This window comes from Ovis aries, chromosome 6, assembly GCF_016772045.2.
Source record: "Ovis aries strain OAR_USU_Benz2616 breed Rambouillet chromosome 6, ARS-UI_Ramb_v3.0, whole genome shotgun sequence".
NCBI classification, from domain to species: Eukaryota; Metazoa; Chordata; class Mammalia; order Artiodactyla; family Bovidae; genus Ovis; species Ovis aries.
In genome coordinates, this window is record NC_056059.1 from 59,999,453 (window position 1) to 60,011,718 (window position 12,266).

A 12,266-nucleotide genomic window follows, 5' to 3' on the forward strand; every position below is an offset into this window, starting at 1 on the left:
CCAAAAGTTGAACCTAGGTGGTGAGGCTTCAGAAGGTTCCAGGAAGTCTGTGATCTTAACTACTGGACTATGTAACCCCTGATGCATAGCGGACTCTCACCAAATGGCAGGTGTGTGAGTAGTAGTTTTAATATTACATCCTCTTAGACTTTAACAGATTTCTGTTGAGAGATTTATGTGACTTGAAAGATGTGGTACTTCCTAAAGGCTAATAAAAAGAACTGAACTTATTTCACAGAGGGGTATGTCCACACCACTTCAGCACAAACAAATGTTCAACAACTACAAAAAATATGGGTCCGCTTTGATGTTAACTACTAAAACTTTGTCACTGGGGCATTGATAACCTCTCAGCCAAGTGACAATATTACCTGGTCACTTACCCTTTCTTCAGCTGTGTCAGATGCTGCTGCTAAGTTGCTTCAGTCGTGTCCAACTCTATGCGACCCCATAGACCGCAGCCCACCAAGCTCCCCCGTCCCTGGGATTCTCCAGGCAAGAACACTGGAGTGGGTTGCCATTTCTACTGGGTTTCAACTGGAAGAGAACTGAGAACTGGCTGTTGGATTTATTAACGTAATAGTAACCTTATCAACAGCCATTTCATCTGAAAGGCATTGGCAAAAGCTTGATTAGAATGTGTTCAATTGGGTCGAACTGAATTTTTCGATTGGATCTCACTGAAATGTCAAAGAATGGGCCTTCATCAGCTGTATTTCTACAGATCTCTGTATTTTGTATAGTTATATTTCATTCCTTTGCTACTGCATGAACCCTTGCAAAGTTTGGAGATGCAGGTCTGCAGACATCTCAGCTGCAGTTGTTGGTGGCCAGAGGGTGGGGGAGACCCACTGTCTGCAGCAGAGTGATGAGACTACCTGGAATGTGGCGAGCTGAGAATAGCTGAGGTCTGGGGGAGCCTCTCGCCACCGAATCAAAGCTCTCACCTGCAGCCCTTCCTGCACCTGCGTGGGGAGCACTGTGAAGGCAGGCAGCCCAGCAAGTGCAAACAGCTCGACAGATGACCTGACCGAGGGACTGAGGATGCGGTTGGTGGGGGACGGGGGAGGTGGGGGGAGACAGAGACGGAGAGAGGGCAGGTGACTTTTTCAGTGCTTCCAAGAATCATCTGAACAGAGATTAAAGCTCTGTGGAAGGGGCCAGGAGAGAATTACCCGAGGCCTCGTAAAATTAAGCCTGGACTAAAGCGCTGTGTGGTCATGACCGTCTGTTGTGCCAGCTGCAGTGTCTTCAGTTATGAAAGGAGGTGACTCGTTCCTGTAACCCTGAAAGTCCCTTCTGGTGCTCTGAGCTGATATAGCATGACTGTAAATTTTATGAGTTAAGACCAATGTTTTAAAAAATCAAAACTTTTTTTGGTCTTTCTTCCCAACAAGTAGGAAAGAGTGTTTCAGAAATGAAGTTTGTTTTGGAACCTATACTACCTACCAAAAATAATAACATAAAATGTCCTTTCACTAATCTTCTAATATATCTCTTCTAGCCTTTTTGGATTTTTAACATGCTTCCCTAAGATGTTTCATAAATTTACATCAAGAGCGTATGGTAGGAAGGTCAAAGGCCAGGTTTTAGCATCATCTGATGGATCTGAGTTTAAGTTCTTTCATGGCCATTTGTTAGCTGTGTGAACAAAGGCAAATTATGTAGCTTCTCCAAATTCCTGTTTTCTCAAATATAAAATTGGGGATAATACCAATACCATTCTCATGGGTTTTTGCAAGGATGAAGTGAGATAAATGAAGATTAAAAGCTTAACATAGGGTCTGGCACATAGCAGGCTCTCATTAGCCGCTCTTACCAGCATCATCATCACCACCATCACCTATGAAGCAAGAAAGGGCAGAAAGAATCATCCATTTTACACCATGGAAAACCAGAGTCCATACTCAAACTACAAGATTCAGGAAGAAAACTGAGTTCCACCAGCTCATCAATTACGTTGTCTTTAGTCAGTAGCTCCCTTCCTCCGTTGTGAAAGTGAAAGTGAGGGTCGCTCAGTAGTGTCCAACTCTTTGCGACCCCATGGACTATGCAGTCCATGAAATTCTCCAGGCCAGAATATTGGAGTGGGTAGCCTTTCCCTTCTCCAGGGGATCTTCCCAACCCAGGGATCGAATCCAGGTCTCTGCATTGCAGATGCATCTAAACCCTCCTTTAGAGGAATGTCTGATAGATGGAGTGGCTTCTACTCCTCACTGGTGCCCAGGAGGAGGGAGATCTTCCTTTCCACATGCAACCAGATGAGGGCTTGCTGAAAGCTGACTGTGACCGTGACACCCTAGGTGTGAATGTTCCATCAGACAACTTGGAACCCGGAGAACAGGGATCATGCTGTGTTCAGGCCACCGGGCAATACTGTTGCCCGGTGAGCTGAACACAGCATATTGTCACTGGTGAGGATGAACCTTTTATTTCCCTGTTATAGTCTGTAATATAGTGTTGGAATTTTGCTTTGTTCTGTTTGGTTTTTAACAACAAGAAGGAATGAATGTGGTTTGGGAGTAGGAATGAAAGAATGAGTCCTAGTGTAAATGTTCAGATTGCAGGTTTTGAAAGAATAAAAATTTTGCATCTATAATAGCTTTTTCTTATGTCTCCCAATAAAACATATCAATATTCAACTACATTTATTGATAAATACCAATAAAATAACATATTGTGATTATTCACTTTGAGTAATAGCCTAAAATACTTACACTTTTTATGATGGGATAGCATAATGATCTCCAGTGTTCTTGCCTGGAGAATCCCAGGGATGGCAGAGCCTTGTGGGCTGCCATCTATGGGGTCGCACAGAGTCGGATATGACTGAAGCGACTTAGCAGCAACAGCAGCAGCATAATGATCTGTATTTTCCAAACTTTAGAATTAGAGTATACTTGATAATTTTATTAAAATTTTAACTGAAAGGACTATTTGTATTATTCAATATCCTCTTCCAAGTGTTTTCAATGTGTACTGTATTTTTGTAGAATTGCAATTAATGTGTATTTATTATTTTGTGCATGCATATTTTTCATTTAACACTATTTTCTGAACAAATTTTCATGTTTTCCCAGTGATATTTATTTTAAGGTTAAATATTCCATTGCATGTGTAGATGCTGTAAATATCTAAAGTGTTTTTGCCTATGCTGTTTTTCTGAAGTATCTTCAGAAGGTGTTTTTACCTTGATCAGAAAGTATAAATATTTTATAATTCTTATCAAAGTTGTTTAGTACTCAACAAATTCACATTATTTTGGTCCCTATCAGTTCTTAGGATATTTCCAAATAAATAATCTGCTTTAAAATTAGCTTTAATTGATAATAATTTACCAGAACCAAGTAAAGTTTAGAAATAATTCTTTCAGGAGAAAAGGACTAAAGTAATTTCACTGAACATCTATTAGAGACAGTTTGCATCTATCTAGGCACTATTCATGGATTTAGTTAATAAGTGGGAAATTTGGGATTTAAACTTTGTCAATCTAGCTCCAGAATTTATGTACCAAATCATTGTCTGTTCTGCTAAACTTAATTCTTAAAGAATCTACCAAGGCATGTGTGTGTGCTAAGTCACTTCAGTCATGTCTGACCCTTTGAGACCTCATGGACTGTAACCTACCAGGCTCCTCTGGCCATGGGATTCTCCAGGCAAGAACACTGGAGTGGGTTGCCATGCCCTTCTACAGGAGATCTTCCTGACCCAGGGATCAAACCCATCTCTCTTAAGTCTCTTGCTTTGGTGAGCAGGTTCTTTATCACTAGCGTCACCTGGGAAGCCCAAGGCATGTGTTTTTAATCTCATTTTACAGACAAAACTGAAGCCTATAGGGTTTAAATCAAGAGCTCAAACTAAGGTACTCGTAGGGAGTGGGTGTAAGATGACGCTTTTCCCTCCACTAGTTTTGCTTAGAATATAAAGCTCTCTCAATCTGATTTGATAGTCATGTTTATAAGAACTCTTGGTTTGCTATTAACTGAATGATGAGAAAAACAACCACTTAAGAATGATAATGAGATGTTACTAGTGAGAGTTCAGTTCAGTTCTGTTCAGTTGCTCAGTCGTGTCCGATTCCTTGCGACCCCATGAATCGCAGCACACCAGGCCTCCCTGTCCATCACCAACTCCCGGAGTTCACTCAGACTCATGTCCATCAAGTCAGTGATGCCATCCAGCCATCTCATCCTCTGTCGTCCCCTTCTCCTCCTGCCCCCAATCCCTCCCAGCATCAGAGTCTTTTCCAATGAGTCAACTCATTTGGCATGAGGTGGCCAAAGTACTGGAGTTTCAGCTTCAGCATCATTCCTTCCAAAGAAATCCCAGGGCTGATCTCCTTCAGAATGGACGGGTTGGATCTCCTTGCAGAGTTAAGACCTCTCAATTAGTCAACACAAACAACTTAAAGTTTAAGATGACCATTCTTGTTAAACATCATAGGTAAAGACAATGTGATCAGGGGAATGTTTAAGAGATGACTTTGTCAGGCCTTCTTGTGACTCAAACAGTTAAGTCACTTAAGCTCTCAACCTCTGTTTCTTCATCTTTAAAATGGGAACAATAACATCTACTTCATAGTGTGGTATAGAGATTAAATGATGTCACGCACTACAGCACATGTAACTGTTCAATCAGTGTTACCAACAATGCTGTTGTTGTTCAGTCACTCAGTTGTGTCCAACTCTTTGAGACCCCATGGACTGCCATGCTGCCCTGTCTTCCACCATCTCCCGGAGCTTGCTCAAACTCATGTCCATCTCATCCTCTGTCATCCCCTTCTCCTTCTACTTTTTATCCTTCCCAGCATCAGGGTCTTTTTCAGTGAGTTGGCTCTTCAAATCAGGTGGCCAAAGTATTGGAGCTTCAGCGTCAGCATCAGTCCATCCAATGAACATTCAGAACTGATTTCCTTTAGGATGGACTGGTTTGAAATCCTTGCTATCCAAGGGGCTTTCAAGAGCCTTCTCCAACACCACAGTTCCAAAGCATCAATTCTTTGGTCTCAGCCTTCTTTATGGTCCAACTCTCACATCCATACATGACTACTGGAAAAACCAAAGCTTTGACTGTATAGACCTTTGTCAGCAAAGTGTCTCTGCTTTTTAGGTTTGTCATAGCTTTTCTTCCAAGGAGCAAATATCTTTTAATTTCATGGCTGCAGTCACCATCTGCAGTGATTTTGGAACCCAAGAAAATAGACTTTCACTGTTCCCATTGTTTCCCCATCTATATCCCATGAAGTGGTGGGACCAGATGCCGTGATCTTAGTTTTTGAATGTTGAGTTTTAAGCTTTTTAACTCTCCTCTTTCTCCTTCATCAATAGGTTCTTTAGTTCCTCTTTACTTTCTGCCATAAGGGTGGTATCATCTGCATATGTGAGGTTATTGATGTTTCTCCTGGCAATCTTGATTCTAGCTTGTGCTTCATCCAGCCCAGCATTTCACATGAAGTACTCTGCATATAAGTTAAATAAATAGGGTGACAATATACAGTTACCAACAACAAAATTTAGTAATCATACCGTTATTATGCCATGACTCTCGTTGTTCTGTACTTTGAGAAAACAGACCTATAAAAGAGCATATGACTCATTAAAACAAAAAAAGAATGACAATTAGTGTCAACTTTCACTCAGCTTCTGTGTCAGAAAGACAAGAGGGTACAATGGCAGGAGCAATGAGGAGTCACAGCACTCCAGCCTCCTCTCAAGGGGGCTGCTCCCCCCAGTTAAGTATGGTCATGGGGGCCAGCAGGCCCCGCATGGCCAGGTATGGCAGTTAGCTATTGCTACCTGACAAACTACCCCCAGACTCAGTGACTTGCACAATAAGCATTTATTATTTACCTACAATAATAGGTAGGTAGTTCTTTAGTCTTGGCTGGATTCACTCATGCATGCTCGGTCATCTTTTGGGTCAGCTGTGAGTTGTTTGCTGATCTTGAATAGGATCTCTTGCATGTCTTGGGCCTTGGCTGGGACAACTGAGATAACTCGTGTTTGTTTGATATGATCTCTTACTTTCCTGTGAGTGAGCCTGAGCTTGTTCACAGGGGTCTTGGCACGTTTGCAAGAAAGAGAGAGCTATGTCCAAGGCCTCTTAGGTCCAGGCTTAGGACTGGCATGCTCATTTCTGTCATATTATTATTTTAGACAATTTTAAGATAGTTTATTATTAACCAAGAGCCATTAGGATTTACAAAAAGGAATAAGCATAGCTAGCTTAAGATAGCTGTTGCCAAAGAACCTCAGGAGATTCCTGGGAAATAACACTTTAGACTGCCCAAGATCTCTGGCACTGCAGTGGAAGTTTCCTTCTCATGGGACTAGAGAAGATTAATAAGTGACGACTGTTATTCTCAGGTATGGCATACTTAGATCCATTTTCCCTTACTAAAAATAGGATGTGCATTCACAGTTATGGAGAATGATGCCTGCAAATTTCCAGCAAAATGATCATATTCTTGTGTGTATAGTTACTCAGTGGTGTCTGACTCTTTGCACCCCCATGGACTGTAGCCCACCAGGCCCCTCTGTCCATGGGATTCTCCAGGCAAGAATAGTGGAGTGGGCAGCCATTTCCTTCTCCAGGGGATCTTCCCAACCCAGGAACTGAACCGAGGTCTCTTGCACTGCAGGCAGTTTCTTTACCAACTGAGCCACCAGAGAAGCCCCAAAACACAGTGCAATGCATCAGCTGGGAATCGAACCCAGGCCTCCCACATGGCAGGCAAGAATTCTTCCACTGAACCACCAATGCAAGCCTCAAAATTCTTACTGGCATCTTTCAATAAAAGAATTGGGAGGATCTTGCATTTCAGGGGTCCTCATGAGATCAGAGTGTTTGGATTAGATGTCTCCATAACTCATTTCTGTCATATTCTGTTGGCCACGGCAAGTCACAAGGCTTGATCCGGAGACAAAATGTGGGGACATAGATGTCAACTGTTTATGGGAAGTGCTGTAAAGTGACACTGCAAACCGTGTGGTCAAAGGGAGGGGTGAAGAATCGGGGCCATCTTTGCAACCAATCGACCACATGCTGTCTTCCAAGTTTTCAGCAGAAGTTAGAAATCCAGATCTTTATATAGGAAATCTTCTGAGTTTTATGTACTACCAACTAATTTACAACTTTCAAGACAGTGGTGGGTCAACACTCTGTGGGCCAAACACATCATGTCTGAGTTGGATGTGGTTTGTCGGCCGTTTGCAACCTTTAGGTAAATAATTTGCAGTTGTTTCCGCAGTACTTGGCTGAGAAGGAGATTTGAACCAGGGCTGTCTGGACTCCGGGCCCATATTCATTCAGCAAAATTTCCATGTCTTCCAAGTTAAGGCTTTGAAAAACAAAAATAAAGAAAACACAGTCCCTTCCCTAAAGGGTCTTCCTGTCAAAAGTGGGAGACAATATGTAAACAAACATTTAATTCATGTGATTAAATGCTGTGCTGAGCTGTGCTTAATCACTCAGTCATGTCCAAAGGTTTGTACCCAGGGACTGTAGCCCATCAGGCTTCTCTGTCCATGGGGATTTTCCAGGCAAGAATACTGGAGTGGGTTGCCTTGCCCTCCTCCAGGGAATCTTCCCAACCCAGGTATTGAACCCAGGTCTCCCACATTGCAGGCAGATTCTTTACTGACAGATTAAATGCTACAGATTGATTAATATAACTGGCTCTCTCTCTGCCTTTTCATATATGCCGCACCCTGAGGACTGATGCTAAAGTACTTTGGCCACTTCATGTGAAGAGTTGACTCATTGGAAAAGACTCTGATGCTGGGAGGGATTTGGGGCAGGAGGAGAAGGGGACGACAGAGGATGAGATGACTGGATGGCATCAGCGTCTCAATGGACATGAGTTTGAGTGAACTCCGGGAGTTGGTGATGGACAGGGAGGCCTGGTGTGCTGTGATTCATGAGGTTGCAAAGAGTCGGACACGACTGAGCAACTGAACTGTACTGATCCAACCCTTTGCATATTTTCCATCTATCAAAAGAGACTGCAGACTGTCAGGTTGTGCCGGCTGGGGAAGCCCGTTTTCCTTACTAGCTGCAGCCAGAAGCTCACCCGCTCACTCTCCTTCATTCTCTGTTCTTCCTCCTCCCAGCATGCTGCAGCCAAGATGAGAAGGAATCAGTCCCATGGAAGGAATTTCATGTCTCTCTAGCAGTTTGGCAAGATGAGCTTGAGAAGGAAGCCACATCAAAAAAGGAGGCTGCTGCCACCATTAGGTATCTGCAGTGCGAATGAGTCAGTCAGAGCCCTCATTTCCATGAGGTGCCTGCAACTACCTTAGGGGCAGTTAATACTTTCCATTCACAGAGGTATCTGTGACCATTTACAGTATATGCGTAAGACTCCCCATGACACAACACTTCCCATGTCACCTCATGTTGACAAGTCAATTCTGGGCCCAGAGTAGACTTTGGTTTAATCAGTGCTGTAATGTTCTAGATCCATTCTCTGACCAGGAGACAATATCTGGGGAAGTAAAAATCATGGAGTCAGATGACCTGAGTTAATTAAAACCCTAAACGAATTTATTTTTAAATCAAGTCTTTTTATTTTTTTAGACTTATTATATGTGAACCATTTTCAAAGCCTGTATTGAATTTGTTACAGTATTGCTCCTGTTTTATGCTTTTAGCTTTTTGGCCATGAGATATGTGGGATCTTAGTTCCCTGACCAGGGATCAAACCTTCATCTCCTGCATTAGAGGGCAAAGTCTTAACCTCTGGACCACCAGGGAAGTCTCCCTAAATGACTTTAAAGATGTTATTAAACTTTTAAAATATCCGATTGTGGTTCTATAAAATAATAATTTTTTATTGACTAAGATAATGATAATGCCCATCTCATAATGTAATTGAATTGAAATGAGGTAATGTACTCAGCATGTGAGAGGGCCATATGGAGACTCAGTGAAAAGTTCATCTCTGTCATTTCTGGGGTATCCTCAGTCTTGCTGGTGACAGAGAAATTAAGGAGGTAAGAAAATGCACTACTTGGCCTGACAAAGGCTGTCCACAGTGCATGGAATGTACTTCCAATGCTCCCAGTACCACTTGAATTTGGTATATTTCCCAGTCCAGTCAAGTCTTAGTGAGTTGACCAGGCACAGAGCTGCCGATGTTTTTTCTCATCCTCGAGACAACAGGTGGAGGAGGCAGGGCTTCAGTTGCCCCGATACAACTGGATGGAGCAGGGAGAACCTGTATTACAAATACTTTAGGCCAAAGCACCAACCAGAGGGTGATCCTGAGAGGCATCAAGGGAAGGCTCTGAGGTCAATTTGGAGAAGTGGAAAAGCAGAGAGAAAAACAAGGATGAGAGCGAAAATAGAGAAGGTTTGACTGAACTCTCACTCTCTGCCCAATTCTCTCTTTTTCTCTCTTCCTTGAAAATGTGCAGGAGATGCTACCTGGCTGCACTGGGGCTTCTTTAGAAAGGTGGACACATCTTTTGCAAGAGAACCTTCTCTGGGGAAAGGGACAGGCCCAGGAGTGCACAGGAGTGTTCTCTGAAATTTCTGTCTTACAGATGGGGAGTCCCTAGTGGGTGGTGGGCTGCCCTGCTGCAGGGGGCGGGGGAGAATGCTTTTAGCTCCTCAGGGTGCGAACCAGCTGCACTTAGAGAGAACAGAGCATTCTTCTCCTTACATTGATTTAGTCTGATTTTCACTGTCAGATTCTTTAATGAAGGCCCTGGGAGTGGGTTGCCATGGTTATGCTGGTTTTAACATCTAGGAACTTAGGGCTAAGTGGCTTCCCCCAGGCCCTGCAGCTTTAAGCTTCTGCATTTAGATTTTTAACTTCTCCTCCCAGGAGACACTGTTCTGCAAAGGGGAAAAGATTGCAGACAGGCATGTCCTGGGAGCCACGGGGGAAGGAGGTGACTTTGATTTGAAAGAATTTATGCTTTCTCCATAGAAAAGAGATAGAAAAAGGTGGTGATCAAGGGAAAGGGCTTCGTCAGAATCCCAGCTTAAGCTGATGACCTTAAGCATCTGAACAGTGTGCACTTGAAGAGTTAAACGAGATGATATATGAGCCATGAGAAGATTCCAGTGAGCTGTTCATTAGGTTCTTTCACTCCTGTTACCGCAAGAGCGCCAAAAATAACCCCAGATGCCATGTCAATGGCTTCCCAGTTTTCAGAAGGACTGAAGCAGTTGCTCAAGGACCTCCCTCTCTGGCCTTTGAGGCTTATATGCGCCTGTTTGGACATCATCTCCCTCCACTGCCACGCCTGGCCTGTCTCTTACTGTCCCCCTCTTTTTGCTCCTCAACCCTGGCTTTTCATGAGGACTTCCAGGTCCTTCTTTGGTTTTCAGCTGAAGTCACCTCCTCGACAGGCCTTTTCTCTTTTTTAAAAATATAATTCATTTATTTTTGGCCGTGCTGGGTCTTTGTTCCTGTATGGACTTTTCTCTAGCGGTGGAGTAAAGGGGCTGCTGTCTGGGCGGATAGCGCGGGGCTTCTCATTGTGGTGGCTTCTCTTGCTGAGGAGCACCAGCTCTAGGGTGCATAGACTTCAGTAGTTACCGTGTATGGGCTCAGTAGTTGTTGTTCCCTGGCTCTAGAGCATAGGCTCAATAGCATGTGGGGTCTTCCCAGATCAGGGATTGAACTCTCGTCTCCTGCATTGATAGGTGGATTCTTTACCACTGAGCCACCGGGGAAGCCCAAGGGAGGCCTTTCCCAATCACCTTAATGGGAGTCGCAAAAAGTCAGACAAGGCTGAGTGCACACACACACATACACACACAATCAACCACCCTACTTACTACTCAATCTCTGTCACTTTATTTTCTTTAAATTCATTACAGTCCGAATGATTTTATTGTCTTTAAATAACTCATCATCATCTGAAGTTATTGTGTTTATTATCAATTTCCCCTGATTAGAATGCAAGCTCCTATTTTTCTTACTATATTCCCTGGGTTGAACCTAAACTTGGGGACCCTCTGGAAACTGTGCCTAGCATTTGGAGTCTATGAATTTAAATAAAACAAAAATTATACCTTTATTTTCACTAACCCCTAACTGAAATGTAGCATTTCCTTTCGTTGTGAATGTAGGCAACAAACCACAGTCCTTGAACTGTGCTTGAGACTTTGTCAACCACTGCCCTTTTACAGATATCTTGAAATGTCATTTACGCTGACCACTAACAAGTTAAAGCATTTTCTAGACCCACTGCTGGATCTTGTTATTTAACGCAATAATAAAGAAACATATATGTTACTGTATCAGAATTTTTAAACATTTTAATAACTATTTTAATACATTTGGCTTCTTTTATAATCCCTTCTATTTGTTCTATGAATTTAAAAAGCGTTATTTAAAAAAAAAAAAAGTGCTCACTTCGGCAGCACATATACTAAAATTGGAATGATACAGAGAAGATTAGCATGGCCCCTGCGCAAGGATGACACGCAAATTCGTGAAGCGTTCCATATTTAAAAAAATAAATAAATAAAAAATAAAATAAAAAGCGTTAGCCTGGTCCTTCCTGGTGGCTCAGATGCTGAAGAATCTGCCTGCAATTCGAGAGACATGGGTTTGATCCCTGGGTTGGGAAGATCCCCTGGAAGAGGGCACGGCAACCTAATCCAGTACTCTTGCCTGGAAAACCCCCATGGACAGAGGAACTTGGTGGGCTACAGCCCATGGGGTCACAAAGAACTGGACACAACTTAGCCACTAAGCACACAGCCTGGGACATAATTCAACATATATAACAGCTCTCTTCTTCCATCTTTAAAACCCTCAACGGCAGGTCAAGTCCCTCTTAAGCCTCAGATCTCTCCTACTCCTCCTTCCATCTTCTCTAACTCTCCCACTTTCCTTTTTTTCTCCACTTTTAAGGGCACATTTGATTACACTGGACTTACCTGGATAATCTAATGCACTCTCCCTATAGGGATAACCTCCCTATAGGGATAATCTCCCTAAAGTCCTTCATTTTATTTGGAAGTTTTTTGTTGTTAGTTGTTATATAACATAGCATATACACAGATTCCATGGACATTTTAGGGGAGCCATTATTCTGCCTCCCCTATCAACGTTCACTGTAATCTTTTCAACTGTTTGTAATATGTTGGGAAAAAGAGGAAGTACAATAATATCTACCTTATCTAGTCAAAGTGGTGAGGTTCAAGTGAACTAAGTAAACAGTGATATAAAGTGATATTTATATAGAATTCATCATCCTAAAAAAAGAAAAAAGCATTAGCCTGAGAAAATGGTCCATTGGTAT

General features: G+C 42.7%; 2 non-coding genes across 2 annotated transcripts; one reads left to right on the top strand and one right to left on the bottom strand.

Moving 5' to 3' along the window:
• Nucleotides 1-6,691: 6,691 nt before the first annotated feature.
• TRNAG-GCC (transfer RNA glycine (anticodon GCC)) lies at nt 6,692-6,762 on the bottom strand. Its single transcript has one exon. It is a non-coding gene; the product is annotated as a tRNA-Gly (tRNA).
• Nucleotides 6,763-11,363: 4,601 nt separating this feature from the next.
• LOC114115483 (U6 spliceosomal RNA) lies at nt 11,364-11,470 on the top strand. The gene has a single exon (XR_003589820.1). It is a non-coding gene; the product is annotated as a U6 spliceosomal RNA (small nuclear RNA).
• The last annotated feature ends 796 nt before the right edge of the window (nt 11,471-12,266 follow it).